Source organism: Bos javanicus, chromosome 19, assembly GCF_032452875.1.
Source record: "Bos javanicus breed banteng chromosome 19, ARS-OSU_banteng_1.0, whole genome shotgun sequence".
NCBI lineage: Eukaryota > Metazoa > Chordata > Mammalia > Artiodactyla > Bovidae > Bos > Bos javanicus.
In genome coordinates this window covers 54,420,392-54,446,255 of record NC_083886.1, presented here as the reverse complement: position 1 = coordinate 54,446,255, position 25,864 = coordinate 54,420,392, and the positions used below count along the sequence as shown (strand labels likewise).

Sequence of the window (25,864 nt, the reverse complement as noted above, 5' to 3'; positions counted from 1 at the left end):
TCTTTACCACTGAGCCACCAGGGAAGCCCACTGAAGCCCTAACCCTCAATGGAACAGTATTTGGAGGTAGAAGGTGATCAGGGTTAGATGAAGCCTGAGGATTGGGCCTTTGTGATGGGATTAGTACTCTAATAGGAAGAGACACCAGAGCCCTCTCCCCACCATGTGAGGTCATCAAGAAAGCAGCAGTCTGCAAGCCAGAAGAGGGCCCTCACTAGAACCTGACCACACCACATCTTGATCGCAGACTTTGAGCCTCTAGAACTGTGAGAATTAAACTCCTGCTGCTTAAGCTACCCTGTCTGCACTATTTTTGTCATGGCTACAGAAGCAGGCTAAGACCTCAGGTAAGATGTCTAGAGTAGTTTGGGGACAGTAAGATCGCAGTCATCTGGACTTTGTCAAGCCATTCCCCAAGAAGAAAGCCAGAGGGGCCGCATATGGAGGTGGGAGGAGTGAGGAGCCTGAATCCCTCCTGAGTCTGAGGAGGGACTCACAGGACTCGCAGCTTCTCTGCCAGGAAGGAGGCATGTTCCTCAAATGGGACATGGGAGTTTGGGCTGGGGTCTGCTGTTTCACAGTGACAATAGATGAGGTGCAAAGAGCCTGGGGATGTCCCCTCATCCTCTTGGATGAGGCACAGGCAGAGCCCCTGGGGTCCCTCCCACTGTGGTCTCACCAGGAGCCCCACGGAAGAGGGGTAAATGAATGGAGAACACGAGGGAGCTTATAGGGGTCAGAGCTGAGGCCAACTCCAAGAAGAGCAAAGGGGGCTCCCCCAGGGTCAGGAGAAATCCTGGGGCCAAGCACACATGGTTCCCCTTCGGGGACCAGGGATTGGGGCCTTGAGAGCAGCTCCAGACAGACTCAGGCCCTCACCAGAGCAGGATGAGCGGGGTGCTGGAGGAGCTGAGATTCCCTCCCCCTCCCCACCCAGGTCCGGCCTCAGGATCCGCCAGCAGCGCTTCCTACCACTGGTCCCCGCAGCTTGGTTGAAAACCCGAGGAGGAGATCAGCCTGGGGCAGAACCAAGGATGACTGGTGGTAAGCTGTGCCAGCCTCAGAGCCACTGCGACCCAACAGCAGTGTCCTTAGGAGCACAGATCCGTGCTTGCAAAGCATCATGGATGCCAAGCAACTGTGGCTTCTGGTTTATTGGTTTATTGCTTTCCTGTGCACTTTAGGGGAGCTCCTTCAGGGAAACACCAACCTGCCACGGATGAAATAAAGGTGGAGGATCTCTGCCCAGGTGGGAGCCACTTTAATAAGTGCCTCAGAGGCTGATCCCAGGGAAAACAAGGCTCAGCGACTCAGGGTGCTGGTGGCCCTGGGAGACACAAATTCCGGGTCCCACGTGGAAGCTTCCTGGTGCCGAGCGTGATCCCACACCCTGGGATCCACTTCCTGGACAGGAAGTCCAGGCTAGGGCTGGTGCAGGGCTGGGTGATTCAGCACCTCCCTTTGTCACCAGGACACAGGTCCTTGCCCCCTGCTTGCCCTGCACCTCCCGTCAGGCTGGGAGCAGGATGTCTGCAGTAGATCCACAGCAACATCCCGAGGCCCCTCTTATAAGCCAAGAACCGTTCACAGAAGCTGACTCTCCATGCTGGAAGATACTCCTCCTGTCTCATTAGCCAGAACCAGTCACTGCTAAGAGCATAGGGCCTCCTGTGGACTGAGTGCTCAGTCTTGAGGTCAGGGTGGCCTCCCTCTCCCTGCACCAAGCCCAGGTCAGTAAGAAGCAAGAGGGCCTGGACGTCTCTGGGAGCCATCAGCCTGTGGGGCCATCTCCCCAGCAAGGCTCTTCCCTGCCTGCCCTCTGAGACATCACCATGAGATGCTGCATTCACTCTCACTAGACCTTCACCCTCTCCATCACCACCCAGAACACTCATCCCAACATTCAGATCCACAGGTGATCTGGAGGGTAGAAAGCGGCCCCACTGCCCCTCTGAGGTGCCTGGGCTCACAGGTCAGCTGCATGCCCACAGGGCCTGGCCAGGCCACATGCTGGGGGAGCATAGGGCAAGACAAGACGGCCTGCTCCCAAAGACAAAGTCGCCTGGGTGAGGATGACCATGCGAACACAGGAATGGCCTGTGCTGGGGCCCAAGGAGGACCGTGGGGTCCACGTTTGTGGGGCCACTGGCTGAGCAGGGCCAGAAGAGTCCACACTGATAGTGGGTCCGCCAGGCAGTGGAAGGGTCCCCTCTTATTCTAGGAGCAGATGAGCCCTCAATCAGAAGCCAGCCTCTGGGGAAGGGCTGGTCTCCCCTCTGCAGGCCACTCGAAGACCCCAGCCCCCTCTGCCCGTGAACAGCAGCTACCGCAGGTCTGTCTGCACAGTGCCTCCCTCCACAGCTTCTTGCACAGCCAGACACCCTCTCTCCTCACCCTTCTCTCTTCCATTCACAGCTAGAATTAAGTGACTTCACAGAGGGGTGGGGATGAAAAAGTGCCATCCCCTTGACCCGAGAGTTTGGCTCCAGAACCCCCATTATACTAATCATCACCCAACTAACACCTTTGTCTTGGGCCACATATTCCTGGCAATACCGGTAAAACACGTGTGCCTTCCAGCAAAATGCACCATCACACCCTGTAAGTCTGCCAGCCGAGGGGCCTGCTTAAGTGTAGCTCAGTAAACACGTCCTTGTGGCCACATCAGTTCTGTCAAAGGTGCTCCATCGTGCCGACGGACAGGTGGACAAGCCACATTTCCCCTGACTCTCGGGCTGCTGGCCACTGGCTTCTTTCCATTGAATGAGACACTAAAGGCTCTGAGAGTAGCCAGCCCATGGGCTCCTCAGGCCACACCCAGCGCAGCACTTTGAACAGTGTCCCCTCTTACCTTCTCCATCTTCTAAGCGACCCAGACGGTGGGACACTGACCTGCTTGGCTGGTGTATTTGTCTCCAGGGGCTGCCGTAACAAACTACCACAAAATGAGCAGCTTAAAACAACACAGTTTTATCCTTGAACAGCTCTGGAGGTCAAAAGCCTGACACTAAGGTGTCAGCAGTGCTGTGCACTCTGGAAAGGCTTGCATCGCATCACTTCAATCCCTGCCTCTGCCCTTACATGACCGTCTGTCTCTGTATGTCCTCTTCTCTTCTTATAAGGACACCAGTCCCAGGATTTAGGACCCACCCCACCCCAGTAATCTGTATGCAGGTCAGGAAGCAACAGTTAGAACTGGACATGGAACAACAGACTGGTTCCAAATGGAAAAGGAGTTCGTCAAGGCTGTATATTATCACCCTGCTTATTTAACTTATATGCAGAGTACATCATGAGAAACGCTGGACTGGAAGAAGCAAAAGCTGGAATCAAGATTGCCGGGAGAAATATCAATAACCTCAGATATGCAGATGACACCACCCTTATGGCAGAAAGTGAAGAGGAACTAAAAAGCCTCTTGATGAAAGTGAAAGAGGAGAGTGAAAAAGTTGGCTTAAAGCTCAACATTCAGAAAACAAAGATCATGGCATCCGGTCCCATCACTTCATGGGAAATAGATGGGGAAACAGTGGAAACAGTGTCAGACTTCATTTTTTTGGGCTCCAAAATCACTGCAGATGGTGACTGCAGCCATGAAATTAAAAGACACTTACTCCTTGGAAGGAAAGTTATGACCAACCTAGATAGCATATTCAAAAGCAGACATTACTTTGCCAACAAAGGTCCATCTAGTCAAGGCTATGGTTTTTCCTGTGGTCATGTATGGATGTGACAGTTGGACTGTGAAGAAGGCTGAGCGCCGAAGAATTGATGCTTTTGAACTGTGGTGTTGGAGAAGACTCTTGAGAGTCCCTTGGACTGCAAGGAGATCCAACCAGTCCATTCTGAAGGAGATCAGCCCTGGGATTTCTTTGGAGGGAATGATGCTGAAGCTGAAACTCCCGTACTTTGGCCACCTCATGGGAAGAGTTGACTCATTGGAAAAGACTCTGATGCTGGGAGGGATTGGGGGCAGGAGGAGAAGGGGACGACAGAGGATGAGATGGCTGGATGGCATCACTGACTCGATAGACGTGAGTCTGAGTGAACTCCAGGAGTTGGTGATGGACAGGGAGGCCTGGCATGCTGCGATTCACGGGGTCGCAAAGAGTCGGACACGACTGAGCGACTGAACTGAACTGAACTGAACCACCCCAGTAAGACCTCACTTTAACTTGATTAAAGCTGCAAAGACCCTATTCCCAAATAAGATCTCATTCACAGGTCCCTGGAGTTAGGACTTGGACATATGGGGGCACAAAATAACACACAGCATAGGTCTCTCCTGGAAGGTCAAGGGTGGATGGGCACAGAGTGCCAGGCCTGTCTCCCGACCTCCATCACCTGATGCCAGCCAGCCTCTGCTCCAGTGCCCCAGGGTGGAGTCCTGACAGCCTCCTGAGTCCTGCTGATGTTCACATCTCTCAGAACCAAACTCTGTCTCCCGAGAGCTTGCACCCACACATCCTTTTTCTGCCTTTGAACACAAAGGGACAAACCTACTTCCTCCTCCACGTGACAGACCTTTGAATAATTAGAGCATGGCAGCAGGCCCACCCCCACCCACCCTGCCTCTCCAAGGCTCCTGGTGGCTTCAAGGGCCCACCTGTCATATGCACGCCCCTCCTCCACACCCAAGCTAAGCGAGCCCCACTGGCCACCATCTTTTCCTAAAACAAGATACAGAACTGGCCACAAACGTCCCAGGGAGATGCCCCTCCCCAAACACGAACAGGGTGCTGCAGGCACGAAGCTGGGGGTGTTAGGGAGGGAAGGTGCAGGGACTCAAGACCCTGGCTGAGGGAGTAGGATGGTACCGTGACAGCCCCTCACCCTAGGTCGGGCTCTGGGGCTGTGATTCGCCTATTCTGCAAACACAAGCCCCCCCTCTCCCCGCCGCTGCGGGAGACAGATGGGAGAAGAGCTGGTCCCAGCCAGTCTGTCAGCAAAATCTGTGCCATCATATAAAGACTTCTCTCCCAGAGGCTGATAGCTCCCTGATCGCAGGTAGGATCTGTGTATGTGCCTGGAGCTTGACAAAGTCTTGTTGAATGAATGAATGAGTTAATGGCTGCAGTGAACTGGGGGAACTGGAGGCTTCTTGTCTCTCCTGCTCCACCCTGCAGCCCCCGAGGCAACTCGCTGCAGAGTCACATGTCAACGCGGCCCTTGGGGAGATTCCATGGTCAGAGCAGGACACCCTCCGTGCTGCCTCCTCCCAAGGCCCAGTTTCCTCCTCTGGAGCAGAGCTTTCTGTGTGTGCAGAGAAAGCAGGATAATAAAGGGAGGTGGGGTTTTTAAAGCTATCCAGGGCTGCCCATTGTTTTGGGGGGCAACACCAGGGCAGTGAAGCACTAACAGAGGCTCTCAAGGCACACATGGTTCCTTTAAGACCAGGAATTTCAGACAACCAAGATCAGTAGACCTTAGGCACCCGGAGGGGGTTGGAAGTCTACCATTAGACCCAGAAGGTCACTGCCAAGAGAAGTTCAGGTCTAAGGCTTCAAGATCAGGTGATGGCTTAACACAGCTGGTCCGGAAGCAACTCCAAGACAGCATATAACAGTCAAAGTCTGAGAGTGGCCCATATGTAAAGAGTACCCCAGAACAAATTAAAAAGAAAATTCTCCATGGACACACAGATAAAGCACATGAACAGATAGTTCACAGAAGTCAAATGCAAATAAATAATAAACAGAAAAAATATAATCAACCTGCCTAGAGTTGAGGAAAGGTAAGTTTAAATGCTATTTTGTACCCTTAGACTGGCAAATATTTTAAGAAATAATAATAACTGATACTAGTATGGGTGTAGGATAAAGAATTCTCACACGGTATGGTGAATTCTGTATATACTTTCAAATTTGTAAAGCAGTCCAGCTCTAGTTATTAAAACTTAAGATATACATGCCCTTGGCCCCAATAATTCTTCTTCTGGGATTTTCTCCAAAAAAGCAGAAAGTGCCAGGAAAATACATAGCACATGAAAATGACATATGTGCATCTATGCACACGAGTTGGTCAGCATGAGCAAGGGGGGTATTTTGGGAGGGGACACTTCCAGCTAGTAGCAGAGGTCAGAGGTCACCCCAGAGAGCTGGATTTGGGAAGCAGTAAGCGAGACTAATCACTTCACTTTAGACACTTCTGTCTTAGCAGACCTAATACAATAAATAAATAATGACTTTATAACTCATGTGACTGCATTTTTTAAGTGACTAAGGAAATGATTTCAAAATGAAGCTTTCTTTTTTTCTACTTCCTCTGCTGTTAAGGGTGGGGTTGCCAGATTTAGCAAATAAAAACACAGGATCCTTGGATACATGTGTGAATTTCAGATAAACAACATTTAAAAAAATATAGGTATGTCCCATGCAATATTTGGCACATACTTATACAAAAAAATTCTTTGTTGTTCATCTGAAATTCAAATTTAACTGGGCATCCCGGGTTTTATCTGGCAACTCTAGTTACAGGGGGAGGGAAACGAAAGATCTCTGCAACTCTAATTTAAATTCTTTTCTTCCAGCTCCCCCTGAAAACCTGTCACAGCCATGATGATGTGTTTTTTTTTCCTCCCAGTGATCACAAGCACGCACATGCACACACGCACACACACTCACATGTTTTGATCATCACTCGTCACCCTCCAAAAGAACATTCTCTGACTGGCACACACTGATGTTCTGCACGGTTCCTACTTGAGAGTCAGGATGTCACATCAAAGCTCCTAGAGCAGCGTCTGGGCCTTTCCCATTCTGTGCCCAAGCCCAGCAGGGCCGGGCACACGGAAAACCGTCAGCAAACTGGGGGAGACCAGTTAATGGAGGATCAGGTGCACCCTGGAGGAAGGATGGTGCCCCAGCTTCCTGCCCATTGCTTTGCCAGGTCACGCCTTTGACAAATTCTTAGCCATGGCGGGCATCAGAGCCTGCTCAAGCTGCCCGGTGTGCCTTCTGTCCCCCTCTCTCCCAGCACTCAGCACACAATGCATGAACTTCATACAGAGTGGCCTAAGTCACTGCTTCCAAAGGTCATGTTTGCATCTCATTTCATGTTATGCACTTGCTGCCACGGCGAGGAAACCCAGGACTGAGGATGGGGAGGCTGGAGCCAGGGTGACCTTGACCAGGTTATAGGCTGCTCAGACTCCTCACCTGTACAGGCAGAGGTTGGGCGGATGTTCTTGAAGGGATTTCTAAGGCTTTCTGTGCTTAAGGTCAGGAGTGTCTTCAACCTGCCTACTCCAGGGTATGCCACTCACCCACCCTCACCCAAAGCAGAGAATGTGACCACTGGCTACGGAAAAGTCCTCGGCCCTCTCCTTGAGGCCCAGACAGCTCTGCGGGCCCAGGAATCCCCTGCTGGAATCGCTGCTTAACCCACTGTCCATCGTGTCGAGTTGCGGAAGCCGCAGACGCGACATTAGCATTACAACCCACACTGATCTTTGTCAATTACGCTCCAGTATTTGAGCTCTAACCAGCTTTAAATTGAATCAGGACAAAATCATCAGAATAAAAAGAGCCCAAGCCCCAGCCTTTCAATTCCAGCACTGGAAAAAAAAAGTTATACATTTCATAATGGCCTTCTACCCCATAATGAACAGGAAAAATAAATTAGATTCCAAGCTAAGGGTATATTTATGCAATTTCATTATGTGCCCATGAGCAAGCCTGGTTTTCACCAAGATAAAAATGAGCTCTCAGAAACACTCGCACTAAATAAATGGAGTGATTTAACAGCTTAACGGAGAGCGTGGAGGAGGGACTGAAGGACAATGTCAAAAATGGAAAATAAAAATAAGAGGGACATCCGACGTGCCTCCTGTCTATGTGCCCCACGCCCGAGGCGCCGCATCTGAGTGGCCCTCTGGGCAGCATCTCTATTCTTAGAGGCCTGGGCGACCAAGGCCAGGATGGGCGGAGGGAACATGGATTCTCCTGTGTTCTGCACACCGATCAGCAGAACATCCACCCCCGTGTCCCAGGCTCAGGGGTCAGTTCTTCAGAGTCCACACCCACTTCCAGAGATGACCTCGCTCAGCTAGCTTCTGCAGTAAAACTCCGGGCTGTCCTAGCCCTTCTTGTCCTCATCACTAACCTTCTTCCTTCTTTTCCAAAAGTTCCTCTTGGTTCTTTTGCTCCCGTGTCAGGGTTAGCTGACGCTCCTGTGGCCCCAGCTTTAGGGCACCTCCACGCCCACAGGTTCTCTTCCAGGGTCCCTGGGTACCGGGTGCCCGGCCTTCACGTTAGCACTTCTTTTGTCCAGAAATGAAAACAAGTTCTCTGCCGCCTTTTGAACTCTCTAAGCGTGTGGTTTCTTTCTTTTCTTCCCAGTACATTGTTTACCGTGTGATGCTCTGGAACCTCGGTGTGAGAGGCGTTGTGTAAGCGTGTCTCACAGTTGTTGTGAAGGTTGACAAAATAAGGCATTTATTTTTACTCTTTTAATGCATATTTACAAAGCTGAAGGGTGTCCCCCGAAAACCCCAGTGGTGTGTAGCTGGGGCACTTGGAGTGAGCCAGCTCTGGGACCTCTCTCAAAGGCAGCGCGGCTGACTTCCGGAGGCACCCTTTCCAGCCTCGCTGAGGGGCTCCCTGGTGCTGTCAACAAGGGGGAAGAAAAGGTCATCGACTCCTGGAATCTCAGTCCCGGGGCACCTTCCACGGGAATCTCCCTCTTCACAGGTAAGGATACCAAGGCTCTGAGAGACCAGAGAGGGATCCCAGCTCATCCGTGTGGGAGGGGGTCTTCCATCAGCCCGCCCCACAGAAATATCATGCCAAGCACATGGATCATTACATGGTCTAGCAGTCACATTAAAATTTCCCCAAAAATGGTGAAATTAATTTCAAGAATGTATTTCATGTAACCCAATATATTCAAAGTATTGTCATGTCAATATGCATTCCACATAAGAAATTACACATGCAATGGTTCACATGCTTTGTCAGAGTACTGCATTTTGAAATCCTGCCTGCATTTTATGTCCACAGCTCATCTCTACCCGAACAGGCCACTGGCTGGCGGCCCCCATCTCGGGCGAGGGCAGCACAGAACTTCTTCACATCACCATCTCACTTACAAACAGCTCCAAGCCTAAAAGACAACCAGGCAGGTTCAGGCAACTGCCAACTGGTACAGGGAAATACAGCCAGCGCTCAGAAAGGCATGTGTACAACCTTTGCCATTAGTGATTTTTCCAAAATCGCCATGAGACCTTAATGAAGAACCACCACCACCACGACTCCTCAAGTATCTTCTGTGTCAGGAACAAAGGACTCTGCAGGTGACATATGGGCGCATCCTCTGGATAGCGCTGAGAGGCAAGTACTGTCATCGCTGTGACCTCCCATCAACAGCAGAGGCTGAGTAGGGGCTGCCGCAAAATCACAGTGAGTCAACAGGTGTCAGGGAGCTGCAACGTTGACGTTTATCAGCCTCTGAGGGCAGAATCTCCCCTCCTGACAGGAATCCACTTAGAACCAAACAGGCACCAGATACCCCTACTTCTCACTCCTGGCAGCAATCAGCTACTCAACATGGGGCAATACCAAGACCCTCCTGCTTTGACGCGTTCCTTCCTTTCCCAAGGCCTCCAAGGGGAAGAAATAAACAAGCAGACAGATAAATACCAACCACCGAAGATAAATACCAATGAAGGAAGATGAGACGAGCTCTGAAGATTAAGCATGCCAAGCTGGAGCCAGCCTCGCGGTCTTAGGTGCCAAGCCCATCGGCTCATTAGTGTAGATGGAGCTGGAGTTCCACAGCCTAGAGTGATTCCTGGCTCCTGCCCAGTGAAAATGCAGAGTGAGTGGATGACCAGCAAAGACACAACCAATGTCCAGAGAAGGGTGCACGGACAGATGGGGACACCAAGAAGTCTGCTGAAGACACCGAGGGACAGAGGGACTCGAACACCTTCCCTGACCCCCGCCCCCAGCTCCTTCCACACCTGTGAAGGTTGGGGTTGAGTCCACAGGGGCGGGCTGTCATCCCCATAGCTGCCCCATGAGCAAGTTTGAGGAAGCTGTGTTAGCTGGCGGCTGGCTGGCAGTGGTGCCTAGACCCAACCCCAGCCACTCGCCATTTCGGCAACACCTGCTCAGGTTTTTGTCTCTCCTTGTGGGTCAGGTGGGGCCCTACCTGTACGAGGAGAGAGCATCAGCGTCAGCCCCTGGGATGCTATAAGGATCAGGGTGCGTTCTGCTCTGTGGTCACGTGGTGGTGGCTGGTGTGGGGGCAGGAGGCCTCGAGGACATGTGGGAAAGGAGGGGGTCTCTCCTCTGTGGCTGGGGAGCTGATGTGGAGAAAGAAGCGAACAGCAGAGAGGGAAGGGCAAAAGCAGAGAGGGCGCAGGGCCTCCCCAAGCTTCAAGGAGTTTGCTCCTCCCACTGGAGCTCCTCCACCCTCCAGGCCTCCCCATTGCCCGCCGCCCTGACACCCTGAGAACCACCTGCAGGCACTGCACCTGCCACAGTGCAGCCACCAGGCCCCCAGCAGACAGCACCTGGCTGCCTTCCTCGATGGCCCGGGGAAGGGTGTCCGCCTGCCCCTGTCGGCGTCCCCAAGCCACCCACTCTGTGCTCTTACATAACTCGGGTCCTTCCCCACCCACGAGCAGTGCCGTCCTCCAAGTCCCCCCACCTTCTAGACACGGGGGTGTAACATCTGCTCGCACTGCTCCTCTCCAAGAGAACACCGTCCCCCACACACCGCACCCCAAACTCAAACACTGCCACCCTCCCCCAAAGCCACAAGGGATAAAAAATAACATAAAATAAAAACATGCTACCACTGCCACCCACCACATCATTAAGGGCAAAAAAAAAAAAAAAAAAAAGTCTTCTACAAATAAAACTCTTTCCTTCTTGTTCTAGAAAAACAGTAACGAATCGGGGGGTGGGGGTGGCGGGAACGCAGGGAGGGAGCAGACGAGAGCTGCTCTGCCTTTTCATCTCCATTGCTGAAATCATCTTTGATATTTCTTATTTTTAAAAAAGAAAGAGAGAATTCCACAGAGGTGCAAGAGCAGGCTCTCAGTACTCCTACCACAAGCATTCATGTGGGCAAAGGGTATTAAAATTCAGCACCAGAAAGCCGCATTCAGGGGCTCCCAGTTTCCCCTGACCTCATCTTGCTCCCCTCCCTGAAAAGGAGCGCGTCCAGTGGAACAGAGGAGGGGGCATGTTTGGTTTCAGATCAAGAAGCCAAGATCTGCACTGCTGAAACCTTGGCAAGATGGGGAGCACCAAGCAGGCTGGGAGCTGTCCTGAGCCTCCACACACATCCAGGCAACCCCCACCTCAACCTCGAGGCAGAGGAACCCAGGTCCCGTGTCCTTCCAGCCAGCCGAGTGCTTAATGGCTTGATGCCTGCCTGCCCTTCCAAACTCTTCCATGAAAGCAAGAGCTGCTGCTGCTGCTGCTAAGTCGCTTTCAGTCGTGTCCGACTCTGTGCGACCCCATAGATGGCAGCCCACCAGGCTCTGCCGTCCCTGGGATTCTCCAGGCAAGAACAATGGAGTGGGTTGCCATTTCCTTCTCCAATGCATGAAAGTGAAAAGTGAAAGTGAAGTCACTCAGTCATGTCCGACTCTTTGCGACCCCATGGACTGCAGCCTACCAGGCTCCTCCGCCCATGGGATTTTCCAGGCAAGAGTACTGGAGTGGGGTGCCATGGGAAATCTGTAATTTTCCCCCAGGAGATGCTGTCTAATACACTTCCCATTATCCAATTCAGCCTCACCGTGGAGACCGTGGATCCCCTTTCTGTGTGTTCTCAGCTGCTCCATGTCCTCACCACCCTGGTCTGGATGCCCCCACCCAGCTGTAGCCAAGAGTCCCTCTGGTTCATTGTCTGGGAGCAAAGTCACCTCCCTTTTCAGTCACCCAGTTCATTGCACTGTCTTTGGGAGATCTTTGTGGGCATGGAAGCCTCCCCATTGATTATTCCTATGTAGCAAACTGTGTGTGTGCACACATGAGTGTATACTACACGCAAAAGCCATCATGTTACAATCTAGATAAATCCCAAATGTGTGGGATACAATTTACAGATGTGCATGATGACATATTTAAAGAAAATCACCTTCAAGAGGTTTACAGGGGGCCCAGGAAGGTCACGGCTGCAGTCTGGATCTCAGGGAGTCCTTATCTCCCTGGAAGTACATTCCAACTTGTTGCCACTCCTGAGCCATGAGTGTGTGGCAGGAGAGAGTCCAAACCCCAGGCTGCTTTCCGGCTGAAACGGAGGGATCTAACCCTAGAAAGTTGTGTTTCTGCAGGACCTATTTGGTGTTTCACAGTCTCCCCCTTTCAGTCACCAGGATAGACCAACAACCTTCATCAGGTGAAGTGTTGTCATCAAGGTCCCAACAACTGCCAGCATGGTCCCGTCTGCACACTGAGCTCCTCTAGTCTCTGCTCCAAGCCCTCGATTCCCAGCACCCAAAGAGCAAGCTCCCTAAAGACGGATGACTGATGGCTTGTTCGAGCAGGTACACCAAGAGCAGGGCATCCCTTGGTTCCTCCCGCCTGCTGGTGCTCCCAGCTGCCCTGTCCTCATAGCTAAGGTTCACTTCATGGCAGGCAACCTGCTCAGGGCTAAGAATGGAAGCTGGATGCTAGGCAGTGCCTTCCCACCAGGGAGACCCTCACAGGCCAACCCTTGTGATGGAGAACCACAAAGAATGATGACAAAACAGGAAAAGGAGTGTTCCTGCGGCCTAGTGGCTCAGAAGTTACAGAATCTGGAGGGTCCACATCATTCCGTTTCTCTTTTCTATTAAAAATCTGCTGCTTGGGGAAGGGAGTCAGAGAGGACCAAGCATGGAAGACTCATAGGAGGAAGTCCACAGACAGGCTCTCTCACTTTCTCTCTACTCGGAATGGGGGTCCACTTGCCAAAACAAATCTGGAGCACAGGCAGGAAATGTTCATTTTCAGAGAACATCCATGTGGTGAAAAACAGGAGACATCCTTTTTATTCCGGTCAAGCAGCTGCTTGTCCAGCGCTGACAGCATGCATGAGGCCCACAAAGGAAGGCAAAGGAGAGATGGGCTAGGAGGCTCCACGGGGGGCTCGGTGGACAGCAGAGAGGGATGGAGGTGCTCCACCATGGTGCTCCTCCAGAACAGGCCTAAGTGCCCGGCTATACCCAAATATGCCCACCCTCACCCACAGATCCCCCCCCTCTCTCCCTCTTTCTCCCAAAAAAGGACCAGCTTGCATTTGAGATTCCCAGAGCTCAGAAGTCCAAGCAAGCATTTTTCCTGGGGTGGGGAGGGGTAGTGGGGAGCAGTGGCTCCCTTCCCTCTCCAAAGGGCTGGCGCAGCCCTGTGACATGGCTCTATCACCACCCCAAAGCTATGGGTGTGCCCAGGATAGTGGTACAGACAAATCCCAAAAAAATGTGCTGGTTAAGTAGCACTAGCTGCTAGAGAAGGGGCCTGGTTGGATCCACTCCCCATCCCTGGGCTCATGTGGTCCCCAGGAAGCCCCTTCAGCTCTCTGGGCCTCCATCCTCCTCTGTGAAGTTGGGGACACCCAGCTTCTTCAGCATGGCACTGTGCTTCCACAGGACCCCTCTACACCTGAGAATGTTCACATCTGCAGCTTTCATACATCTTTGGGCATCTCTTCATCCCAATGCCCTGGCACGCAGTTGGTGCTCAATAAATATTTGTGAAATGAATATAGAAATGCTTCCTTGTTGCATTTCATTTTATCCTCATAAAAACCCTGTGAGCTAGCAAGAGGCCTCATTAGCCTACTGGGGACAATCATCATTGTTGCAGGAACGGATGCAGTTGACTGTAGGAACTCTGTGTTTACATGATTTCACTTCTTTCTTTCCTCCAGGCCATGAGGTGGTATGATTATTACTGATGTTTTGCAGATGGAAAAACTGAGGCTTGGGATGGGGAGATGCACTGTCTGAGGTTCCTTGTCCCCAGATCGGAACAGATGCCTATTTCAACCAGGCCAGTTTTTACCTACTTTCCACGAAGGCTAAGGGAAGGCTGCTGGTGAGCAAGAGAAAACAAAGCCTCAGGTTTTCACCAGGGTCTCTGGGTTCTACCAAGCAGGAGTGCATCTTATTTAAAGACTCCTAAGGGAGGCCCTGGAATGACATGAGGGTGGACGGGGCTCAACCTCCAGGTGGGAACTTGCGATGCAGGAGCATAGCTGTCGAACTGGCTGTCGCCCACTCCTCCAGGGCAGGGGGAGTCCCGCACAGCCCCAGGACTGAGCAGATGGTTCCTCCCTTTTCCACTGCAGACAGGCAGGGACACAGCTCAATAGAAGTCCAGCCAACTGCAGCTTGGAGGCAAGCAGAGCTCAGGTTTCATGGAGACTTGAGAATGATCTATCTGACACCAGTGGATTATCTAACCAGAAGACTCTTTAAGGAGATCACGCAATGGTTTGTGTCTGTGTTGAGATGGGGCAGTAAATGCAGCCTGCAACCCAGAGGGAGGCTTTGGGGGCCACCCCAGGAAGATGAGGGGGGCTTGGCAGAGCAGCCCTGTGGCTTTCCTGTGGCACTGAGGGACAGGGAGCCCCTAGGAGAGGATGAGGCAGAGAAATGAAAGAGAAAGCAGGTTCCTGCTTGCATTTCACATCCCTGTCCCTCAGGAGGGAGAGGAAGGGAGAGGAGACAACATGAATATTCCTTCACCACGTGGGCCAATATCACAGCTGAGAAGGCCCCACAGCTGTGGGCACAAGCCTCTGCCTGGCAGGGCTAACTTTAAAAATAAGAAGAGTTGAATCATCATAAAAAGTAAGAATTTTCCAGGCTCAGAGACATGACAGATGAAGCAGTTTACCTAAAAAGCCCTAGTGTTCTGGGAAGAACACACACACACACACACACACAACCCCAAAACTGTGGAAAACCAGCCTCCACAGCAAAATGAAGACATATTGACTCTCCCTACTGGGTACCCCCTGAGAGCTCTTGGGTACTCCCCCAACAAATCCTTCCTTTATCTCTATCTTCTGTGCTCTACACTAGGAAAAGTCTACATCAGAAGAACAGGTCAGAGACAGGCCAGGGCCTAGTCAGGCTTAATGATCCTGAATACCCCACAGAGTGCTTAGAATGAAGGGGTCCGGAACCAGGAGGACAAGAATGTCAGAGAGCAGAAGTGTCTCTGCACCAGAAGCATCACCATGGAAGCTTGAACAGTAGGACAAACTCTCATAAAAGGGGTGACTTCATGGAGCCCTGCCTCTTCCATAGGAGTCAGCTCATGACCCAGTGGAGAAATGAGGACTGATGGAAGTGAGTGGATATGATGCAAGGAGAGCTAAACTAAAAGAGTAAAACAGGGTCCCAGAGATCAGGGGAGAGAGTTCCAAATGCAAGTCCATGTGCTTACTGCAGGGAAGCATGGCGTATATTTGTCCAGCACCCAGCTTGGAGCTGAAGACTTCGTATTTATTGAAGCAGCGCTACATGTCAACATCACCTGTAGAATGACTGAGTGACTAAGTGGATGGATGGATGCTCAGGCCAGACTCACAGATGGAGAGGTGGATGACGCTCTATTGACATCAAAGGAAGCAAATGGAGCTCAGAATCCAGAGTACTGAGAACATGACTTTGTAATTCAGAAGTTCTCAAAATCTAGCACCTGGTATTCTAGATCAGTGCTGCCCGTTAGAACTTTCTGGAATGGTGACTCCAATATGCTGACCATGAGTCATATGTAGTTACTGAGAACTTGAAATGTGGCTAGTTCAACCGAGCAATCGAATTTTCGGTTTTACATAAATAGTCACAGGCAGCTCATAGCTACTATAGTGGACAGCACTGTTCTAGTGTTTCCCAACACACCTTTGCATGTAATGATCCTCTTCGGGTGGCTGTTTGGAATACGGGCTACCTAAGGGCAGTTGGGAAGGGTGATTTTTTGAGAAACTGATATCAACACAAGCAGGGCCATTATTTTTGTAAAATCTTTGTTAGATTAAAAAACATTGCTATTCTCGCTGAGAAAATTATGTACTTGTTTCTCTTCTTTTTATTTGCTGTTGTACAGTTTGATTAACATTGGAAGTTCAGTTCAGTTTAGTCCAGTCACTCAGTCGTGTCCGACTCTTTTCGACCCCATGAATCGCAGCATGCCAGGCCTCCCTGTCCATCACCAACTCCCAGAGTTCACTCAAACTCACATCCATCGAGTCGGTAATGCCATCCAGCCATCTCATCCTCTGTCATCCCCTTCTCCTCTTGCCCCCAACCCCTTCCAGCATCAGAGTCTTTTCCAATGAGTCAACTCTTCGCATGAGGTGGCCAAAGTACTGGAGTTTCAGCTTTAGCATCATTCCTTCCAAAGAACACCCAGGGCTGATCTCCTTGCAGTCCAAGGGACTCTCAAGAGTCTTCTCCAACACCACAGTTCAAAAGCATCAATTCTTCGGCACTCAGCTTTCTTCACAGTCCAACTCTTGCATCCATACATTACCATTGGAAAAACCATAGCCTTGACTAAACAGACATTGGAAGTACCTGCTCTTTAAAGGTTTGGTTTAAATTCCCCCATGGAACCAGCCAGACATTCTTTGTGTGGGAGTAGCTTAATGCAAACTGGTCAGTTTTGGTAAGTTTGATTTCTCTTATTTCTTGTATTTCTCATGCCTTCTTCCTCTTAACCTTGATTCCGCTAGCTAGTGGTTCAGCTATTTACTTTTTCAAAAACCAGATCTTACCTATCAATCCCATTTTCTACCTGTGACTCATATTCACTATCTATTAACTTCATTAATGTCTTCTTTCTGCTTTCCTTCAGTTTATCATTCTTTTATTCTTTTTCTAACTGTTTGAGTCATATATTTAATTCACTTAGTTCTAATTCTCTCTTTTCTGGACTGAATTTTTAAGGACATGAATTTTCTGTATACCTCTCCCCTCACCGCCACCAGGCACAGCTGGTCCTTTATTGTGGGTGCTTCATACACCCCTCTGGGAGTCTGCCCCTCTTGTGATCTATTTGCTGACAGCGTGTCCCTCCCATTGGACTGGGTTCCTCAGAGTCAGGGTCTTTAGCAGCTCTGGACATCTAGCACCTAAAAGTGTTGGACACACCTAAGGTCAGCAGGAAGTACAGAAAACACGGAGTGGTAAATAATTTCATTGTGATAACTGTAAAGCCCACATTTGAGCATTTATCCTGTGCCAGGCACAGGGCTAGATGTGCAGTGGACATCAGGTCTCTGGTCCTCAGTCAACTCCACGGGAGGGTTTTGCTCTCCCCCTTTCACAGTGTAGGAAACCAGGGCTCGGAGCAGTTAAGGACTTTCCCAACTCATAGCTCTCAGAACTCATGAATCCAATGCCTGTGCCCTAAGTGCTGATTTCAGGAGCAGAGGGTGGTGGCCTGTGTGAAACAGAGAGCGGCCACGCAGCCCTGCAGTCAGAGTGCAGGCTTGGGTCTGAAGCCACATCTACCGCTGCGAGCTGTGGCACTCAAAGCAAATGATTGAACTTCAAAGTGCCTCCGTTGTTTCATCTCTAAAATGGAGAAAAATGCCCATACCCACAAGACCGTTGAAAGAATTAAATGTCGACATGAACACCCAGTGCCATGTTTGGCCTGTGGTAAGCGCTCAGGAGCTGGTGGCGATGGTGATAGTTAGATGGTTATTATGATAGTGTTGATGGTGGTGGTGATGGTAACAACTGTATCATCCAGTGTTCCACCAAAACCCGACATCACACCGGAGAAACAGGCCCCGAGAGGAGGACACTTGGCTTCACAGAGCAGTGCTCTCGGGACCCAGGAGGGGAGGCGAGGCCAGGCTGGACGCGAAGTTGGCAGGAGGGAGCACAGCATGGGCTGCCCAGCGTGACGCCTGCAGGAGAGCGCAGGGGTAGCACAAGATGAGTGTAACACAAATGAGTGACGGGAGTAGGAGTTGTAAACACATCCAGAGCGGGTGGAGAGAGGAAATTAAGTATACAAATTAGGGATGATATGAAATTAATGGCTACTTAAAAAACGCATGCTAATTTAACATCTTTGTAAGCATGAAAAAATATGAACTAGAAAGAAAAGACTGGCAAAATATTTACTGACAAAAGGCAAAATAAGAAAATATTTGAAAAGCGTGTAGCACGTAAATAAACGCCTTGAGGTGGCAGTTCCCTAGGAAATTCGTTTTCTTCTGCAGGCACGGAGTCAACCAGAGCAGCTGGGTGGTAAAGGGGACAGAACCAAGACCTTTCATCCTCAGGGGCTGCTGTGCATTGAGGGCTCAACTTTGTGCCTCAGCCCAGAGCTGAGGTTTTCCACGCCCATCTCCATCATCCCTGGAGAACCCACCTAGGAAACTAAGACAAGAGAGTGAGCCATGGGGCTGGCATTCAAACCCAGGCAGTGTGGCCCGCGGTGCCCAAACACTTAGCCACTGTGTGGTCTGCTCTCCTCTCCCCAGAGCTAAGGGAAGGCTGAACCGGCCACCCTCCAAAAGCTGAGAAGACAGGAGTCTGGCCACACATGGCTTCAATCCCAGGACACTCCTCAAGAGACGGCACCCGAAGGGCTGTGGGAGCAGAGAGGCCACTGGGACGAGTCATGGCTGCTGGCCGGAGGCACACGTCTCATACACCACCAGACGGAGTGGCCGTTGGTGAAGCATTTTCAAATCAGGCTGAAGAAACGTGTCTTTAGCAAAATTGGGTTCGACTGGCTCCGGTATAAACATAGTCACAAGGCCAAAGGGAGGTCTGCAAACATAAACAAAGACCAGAGCAGAGGCTAGCGTGTGGGCAGGAGGGGCATTTCAGGGGAGGTCCCCCGGGCCACCTGAAGGCCCCAATCTTGTTTAATATCCAAGCGAACAATCCGGAAGACAGCAAGCAGGTTGGGAGCAGATCTGTCAGGGAACAAGCAGGTGGGTACTGCAGTTTGCAAAGGCTGCTGGTGGGGGGAGGTGGCAGAAATGACCTGGAGGGAAGGTAATCGTCTCCCAAATGCACTGAGATTTAGCCTTGAAGGAAAACTGTGAATGCTCAAGTCTAAGACAAAAAGAAGAACCTGGCTTGAAACAGATATTTGCTGAGAGGAAGAAACTCGGGAAGGAGGGACAGCGCCCCATGAGATGACTGGGGAGTCCGTACTAGACGAGCTTGAATGCAATAAGTGGGCATGACTCGTGTTTTCAGCTGTTCAGGGGGAGGAAAAACAGTCCCTCAGAGGAGGTGGAGAGCAAGCTGCTCAGGGATGTCCCCTGAGGCCACAGTCAGCCCCAGCTGCCTTAGTAACAGAAGCAAGCAGATGATCAGATTCAGGGGACAGGACAACCAGCCTGTGGGCAAGAACCCATTAAACATCCGTCACTTAGCTTCCCGGGACTGACCCAGAGGAGGGAACACTCTGGAAGGTCGGAAGGCTGGACACAGACCAGGGCAGCTGGAGGGCTGGGATGTGGGGGCGAGCTGGAGCTACCGGGGTGGGTAGACTCTTCCTAAGAGGAATCTCACAGGCCTGGCCCCCCAACCCTCTGCCCGCCTGCACCTGAGCTGAGACGCCACAATGGGGACGTGTCTAGAAGGTTGATTCGGCTGCCTGAACAGCGCCAGGCCTCCCTGCTCAGCCTGTTTGGTGCTTGGGAGGAAAACGAAGTCGTCAGCTCCGGACACATTTGGAAATTTACTGAAGCAGCCATTTCGCACTGCCTTGTGGGGACTGGGTTAGTCATCCAGTTAACCACATACTCCCAGGGTCCCCCGTGTGCGGAGGCTGCGTGGGCCTGCTGGGAGCATGGGGGAGAGGGCAGTACAAGAGGGGGTGCGCAGGCTGGGGCTGAGCCCCACGCAACAAAGGCAGTGGCAAAGGACTGACAGAGAGCAGGGTGAGCTGGGGGATATGAGGGGAAGGGGCGTGGTGGGGGCAGCTTCCATGGAGCAAGACCCCTGAGGCTGAGAGGCTGAGTCAGGCTCTCCATAGGCATTAACTCTAAATTCAACTGGCCCCGACTTGATGGACATTTCTGGGGGTCAGGAGTCTGTGCAGAGCACCTGGACAGCTCAGGAGCCTCTTACCATGAGACCCAAAGAGAACCCATGGGGCTGACCTCAGGCCTGAGAGCCAACAGTTTGACCCAAGTATCAGACGGGCAGGGGCACTCGGACGACCTCTACTGTCCAGCGTATTGCTTGTGTGCTTACTGGAAGTGACCTCCTTGAGGACAGGGAGTTTTCACTGCTGATACTCTGACACCTAAATACCACCCAGCATATATTAATGCCTGGTAATTACTTGTAGCAATGGATGAACGAAGGAATGGGTGGATGGGTGGGTAGATGGTGAATGGTGGATGAATGGATGGATGAAAGATGTATGGTGAATGGATGGATGGATGGAGTATGGACAGCAGATGAATGTGAATGGATGAAGGATGAGTGGGTGAGTAGACAGAGGATAGATAGACAGATGATGGTTGGGTGGGTAGACAGTGGATGGCTGGCTGGCTGATACATGATGGATAGATGGAGGGTAGATAAATGGATGGATAGGTGATATATGAGGGCTCCCCTGGTGGCTCAGTGGGTAAAGAATCCACCTACCAGTGTAAGAGATGTCCCTTGGTTCGATCCCTGGGTTGGGAAGATGCCCTGGAGGAATAAATAGCAACCCACCCCAGCATCCTTACCTGGGAAATCCCATTAAAAGAGGAGCCTGGAGGGCTATAGTCCATGGGGTTGCAAAAGAGTTGGACATGACTTAATGATAAAAAAAACACACAGGTGATGGGTGAATGGATGCAGCGGCCCTCTGCTGCATGTTCAGTAATTCCTTGAACATCAGGCTCCCGGTGACTGTGCCTGCACCGTCACTCCCCCTCCCAGCCCCAGGAGAATTAAGAGACTGGGGCTGAAAGGGTCATGGAGAGCCTCTGAGACTAAGCAAAGCGTGTGTGCGTGTGTGCCCAGTCGCTTCAGTCATGTCCAGCTCTTTGCAACTGTATGGACTGTATGTAGCCTGCCAGGCTCCTCTGTCGATGGGATTCTCTAGGCAAGAATACTTGAGTGGGTTGCCATGCCCTCCTCCAGGGGATCTTCCCGACTCAGGGATCGAACCTATATCCCCAGGGTTTCTTGCATTGAAGGCAGATCCCTTACCCACTGAGCCACCCAGGGGGCCTAGAAGATGCTAAAGAAGACGCAAGAGGCTGAGAAAGCCTTGCCCAGCTCTTGCGAGGATCAGATGAAATAATATACATGGAGGTACTTTGTAAACTACAGAGCAGTGTACACGTGTGAAGTATTTATGCTTTATTCTCCATCCCTCAAAGACTGAAGCACCTTCCCTCTCCTCTGGTGGAACACTTGGAGAAGGCAGCCACTGCCTTCTGACTGCATCCCTAGGATGTGGCCAGAATACTGTGAGTACATCATTGTGTTTGCAAGGGACAGTAGGCAGCTAATGAGCGACTACTGACCACCTGGCCCCAGCTGTGTCCAGGGACATCAAGGGGCCATAACGCATGGTGGCTCGATTTGGTGCTTTAACACCAAATCTAAGATGCCAGGCAGTTCTGCTCACGGCAGCATCAGCCCCACCAGGGCCAGCCAGTCCTGACACACAAGCTGCTCACTTGTCTTAAATTGTAACCCCCGCCCCCCACCTTCCCATTCACAACAGCATTGCCAGCTTACTGACTACAGTGGGGTCTTTGCTGAGCTTAGATCTATGCTGAGGGCTTAACCACACCAGCTCTTTTTCTCCACCCAACTGCCCTACAATGGAGGGTGGTCGATCCCATTTCACAGATGGGAAAACTGAGGCTAACAGGGATTAAGTAACTGGTCCACAACCACATATCTGACTGAAGGTGAAGCTGAGACTTAGACTGAGGCCTACTTTTACACATCAGGGTCCCCATCAGCTAGACCTAGGCAGCTCTTGGCTGTTCCCCAAATCAGCTCCACCCTCAAAGGATCATGCTCCCATGAATTAAATACACCTTGGACCATGACTATTATTCCCAAAGAGGTATCTCAAAGTGCTTTCGGGGTCTGGGGCCTCGGTTTAGAGCACCCTAAGGTGACTACTCTGAAAAGCGCCTTTTGGTCATTTCCCATGTACTTCCTTGGGTTTGGGGTTCACCACAGAAATCAAGGGCCCCAAAGTGTCAGGGTTGCAGTATGGGGTTTCCCAAGGAGCTATCGGGAGGAGAGCCTGGTCCATGAGGCAGACGTCCTTGAACTTGACCAACTCAGGCACTGCAGAAGGAGTCCTCTCCTCATCCTGGCTCACATCACAGACCAGCGACCAGCACCCTAGGGGCAGTCCTCAGCCCTCACTAGGGAGGGGGCACACACTCGTGGGACTCAGGCCCAGGGTGGACCCAGTCTGCCATCCCCACATGTGCCCAGTGGCACTGGTACTGTCCCCTGGTATAGGGATGTGGGGGCACTGGGTCTCCCACGTGCACTGGTCCCACAAAATTCAAGTTGTCTCCTAGACATGCTCTATAATGGATAAGGACACAGGAGATGGGCAGTGGGCAGCACAGCCCAAAATGCAAGTTGGCAGGCATTCATCAGCCACCAAAGGCCACCAAGGGGCAGATCAATAAGTCTTTGTGATACGCATTAGCAAATTCATTAATGAAATAAATTCTCCCCCAAGTTTGAGATCATGTTAAAGAATAGTTTGTTGATTCCTTTTTCTTTCTATGTGTAAGAAATGGTAGGGAGGCCATGGCTCCTGGGAACTGAGATGAGAAGCCCTGAGCCCTCGCCTGCCTCCTCAGTTTCCCCACTGGTGGAAGAGGCTGAGTGCCTCTCAGGCCAGGGTTCCACGGGTCTCCCTAATGTCTGTCTCCTCTCTTGAGTATTTGAGTGTTTTCTTTTTTCTTCCTCTCCCCTTGAAAAATCAAGTAGGATGCATGTTGGGTTGAGCTGGATGCTGGAGATTAGATTGCATCTGTCTGGATATAAATAATTTACTGCTTGATGGTCAGAGGGAATTTAATTAGTTCTTGTTCTCCTGATAGAATCAGCCCACCATTGCTAAAACATTTCACTCTGAATTAGTCTGTAAGGGGCCAACAAGGCAATGCTAATTTTATACACATGACGTCCCCCGCAGCTTCTGAAAATACACATCCAGCTCGAAGCACTGCCCTGGCTGCTGCAGCCGCTTTGGTGTCTGCAAGGCGGCTGGAGAGAGGGGAGTCGGGGTAGGCCCAGAACCCCATAGCCTTCTCTCCACAACTCTCCTCCCAACCTCAGGATGAAAGGATCAGGGACCAGGTGACGTGATCGGTAGGTGAACAGCCCAGGTGAGGGGCCGGTCCCTGCCCAGGCATTCCAGCAGGAAACACTCAGAGGAGCGACACATTTTCCCCTTTACAGAGCATGGCTCTGCCGGATGGCAGCCTCCCCACCTGTCTGGGGAAATCACAGCTTGGATTAGAACCTGAAGATGAGGCCCTGTGCCAACTGGCACACGCCCACTGCCTCCGCGGGGGCCCAAACACAGCAGCACAGGGTGGTGACGGAGGGGAGCGAGGAGGCGCTCACTTGTCCTCAAGTTCCCTCCAGGAACAGATGAAATGAAGCAGATCTCAGGAAACAAGCCAATGGGATCAAGAGCCCACAAAAATCACCACAATAGAAAAAACTGCTCTAGAATGTGGGGATGTAGTCAATGGGTCTTTGGAAAAACATCAGAATCTCAGAGAACTGTTCACTAAGAAAGAAGAGGATGAATAGGCCAAAGGCTGACTCATCTGTTGTGCTGAGACCATCCTCGTCAGAAACTGTGGCCAATGAGGCAGGAAAACCAAAGGCCACACTTCTGTCAGTGAGGAAAAGGCAGGATTCCTACAAGCCCGCTGCCATCAGCTCGCTCGTCCCTTTGAGAATGAAGACAGCCACTTCTCGGCATATTTATGTATTTGACCTAGAGAGGACGCTTGATTTCATGGCACCATTTAAAGTATCTGTTTCACCACAACCTTGCCAACACTGCATGTTAGCTTTTTTTAAGCCTTGGCTAATATGATATGGGAAAGGGGGTGTCACACTGTTTACGCTGGCATGGATTTGATTACTCATGTGATTAATTTTCTTTCCACATAGAAGGGGAATAGAATATGTCCTCTTTTGCAAAGTCTGCTCTGCTTTGGCATTTTTCTTCTTTGGAATTAAACCAATATGTTCTTCGACTGCCTGTCTGAATCCCCCGCTGGCCTGGAATTTAGGTCACAGAGAGTGTCTTTTCTCTATCTGCTTGTCCGGTGCTTGCTCTCCATCACAGAGTGACGGAGAACACTTAATAAATATTTGTTGGGCAAAACAGAGGATGGAGTTGAGAAAGTGAGTCCCATCATGGTTCACAGATGCATTCTTTATATAGAGGAAGGAAATTGGAATAACAATACTCAGAAGAAAAGCATCTAAGATTAACAGAACTAACCGTGTGCCCAACCCCCTCTCAATGCTCCACATGTCTCTGTGCACCCCCAGCATGATGCCTGGCCCCACTGCAGAGGGGGGACCCAGGACTTCTTTGGGGTGTGTAACTGCCCAAGGTCACCCAGGTAAGGGGTGACCAGCATGTAGCCCAGGCAGGCTGGTTCCTGCCCTCAATCTGACCCACACCTGCATATATGTGGTCCAAACCCTTCTAGCTCCTGGCCGGGTGGCCCCAACCTGAATCTCTCTTTCATCCAGCCATCCTTCCCCGCGTGCTTAGGGCCAAATGAAGGAGACACAGTGCCCACTATTAGGAAACCCCAAGACGTGTTCACCATGCTGGGCAGAAGGTGTGCGCTGGTGTAGCAGGAGCTGTCAGCCCACCAAACAGGAGGGCAGATGACCAAACAGTGGGTCAGCCTCTCACAACAATCAAGGAAATGCAAATGAAAGCCGTGCGTGTGACATTTCCCCCTATCAAACTGGGGAAGATCGCTTCCGAGGATAACAGCTGTGCTGGCCAGCTTGCATGCTGGCACCCACAACAGCTGATGGACACATGTTAACAGGGAACAAACTTCCTGAGGACCCCTCAGCAAAGTGTTTCAGGAGCCTTATGAATGTTCGTGTTGTTTGAACCCAGAATTCTGCTTCTAGGAATTGATCTCACAGAAATAATCACAGGCACAGACCAAGATTTATGTACAAGGAAGTTAATCACAGGATTATTTATAACATGGGAAAAAACTGGAAACAACCCAACCCGCCAACAAGCCAGGAAGGAAGAAACGAATTACAAATTTTGGGGACATCCATGCAACAGACTAGACAGCAATCACTGAAGACCATGGTTTTGGTGGATGCTCTAAAACATGAAATGACGCTCACGACACAATTCTGGATGAAAACAAGACAGACTGTATATAAATGGCATCCTAATCTCATTTTTAAATGCATATTTTGAAGGACTAGTAGGAAATAAACCAAAATGTTAAAGTAATAGTTACCTCTGGGTGGGAAGACTTAGGTATGGCTAGTTATTTTTCCCCATCATTACACTTTGCTGTGCTTTGTCTATTTTTCACAGAGAAAATATTTACTATAATAATAAATATTTTTAAGTAGCAAAGAATAAATTTAGCTCATTTTCTTTTTTTTTTTTTTGGTCTGTAGAATTCATTTTGGAAGCTTACTCAGCTCTTCAAAGTCCCTTTTAAAGTGGGGCATGCAGAGCTGAAGACAGGACCCCAGCAGTGCTCTGAGAAAGAACAGAGCGGCATCTCCTCCTTCCTTCTGGAAATAAGACTTCAATTAATGCAACCTAAGACAACCTCTGGATTTTTGATGCCACCCTACCACACTGTTGTCTCACACTGTGGCTTATTGGCCCTGTCTCACCCATCTCAGGCTTGGAAA

General features: G+C 50.8%; 1 protein-coding gene across 4 annotated transcripts in view; it reads right to left on the bottom strand.

Annotated features, from left to right (window-relative positions):
* RBFOX3 (RNA binding fox-1 homolog 3) overlaps window positions 1-25,864 on the bottom strand; it is a 440,093-nt gene that overhangs the window by 378,713 nt on the left and 35,516 nt on the right. The gene's annotated exons all lie outside the window — the stretch shown is intronic.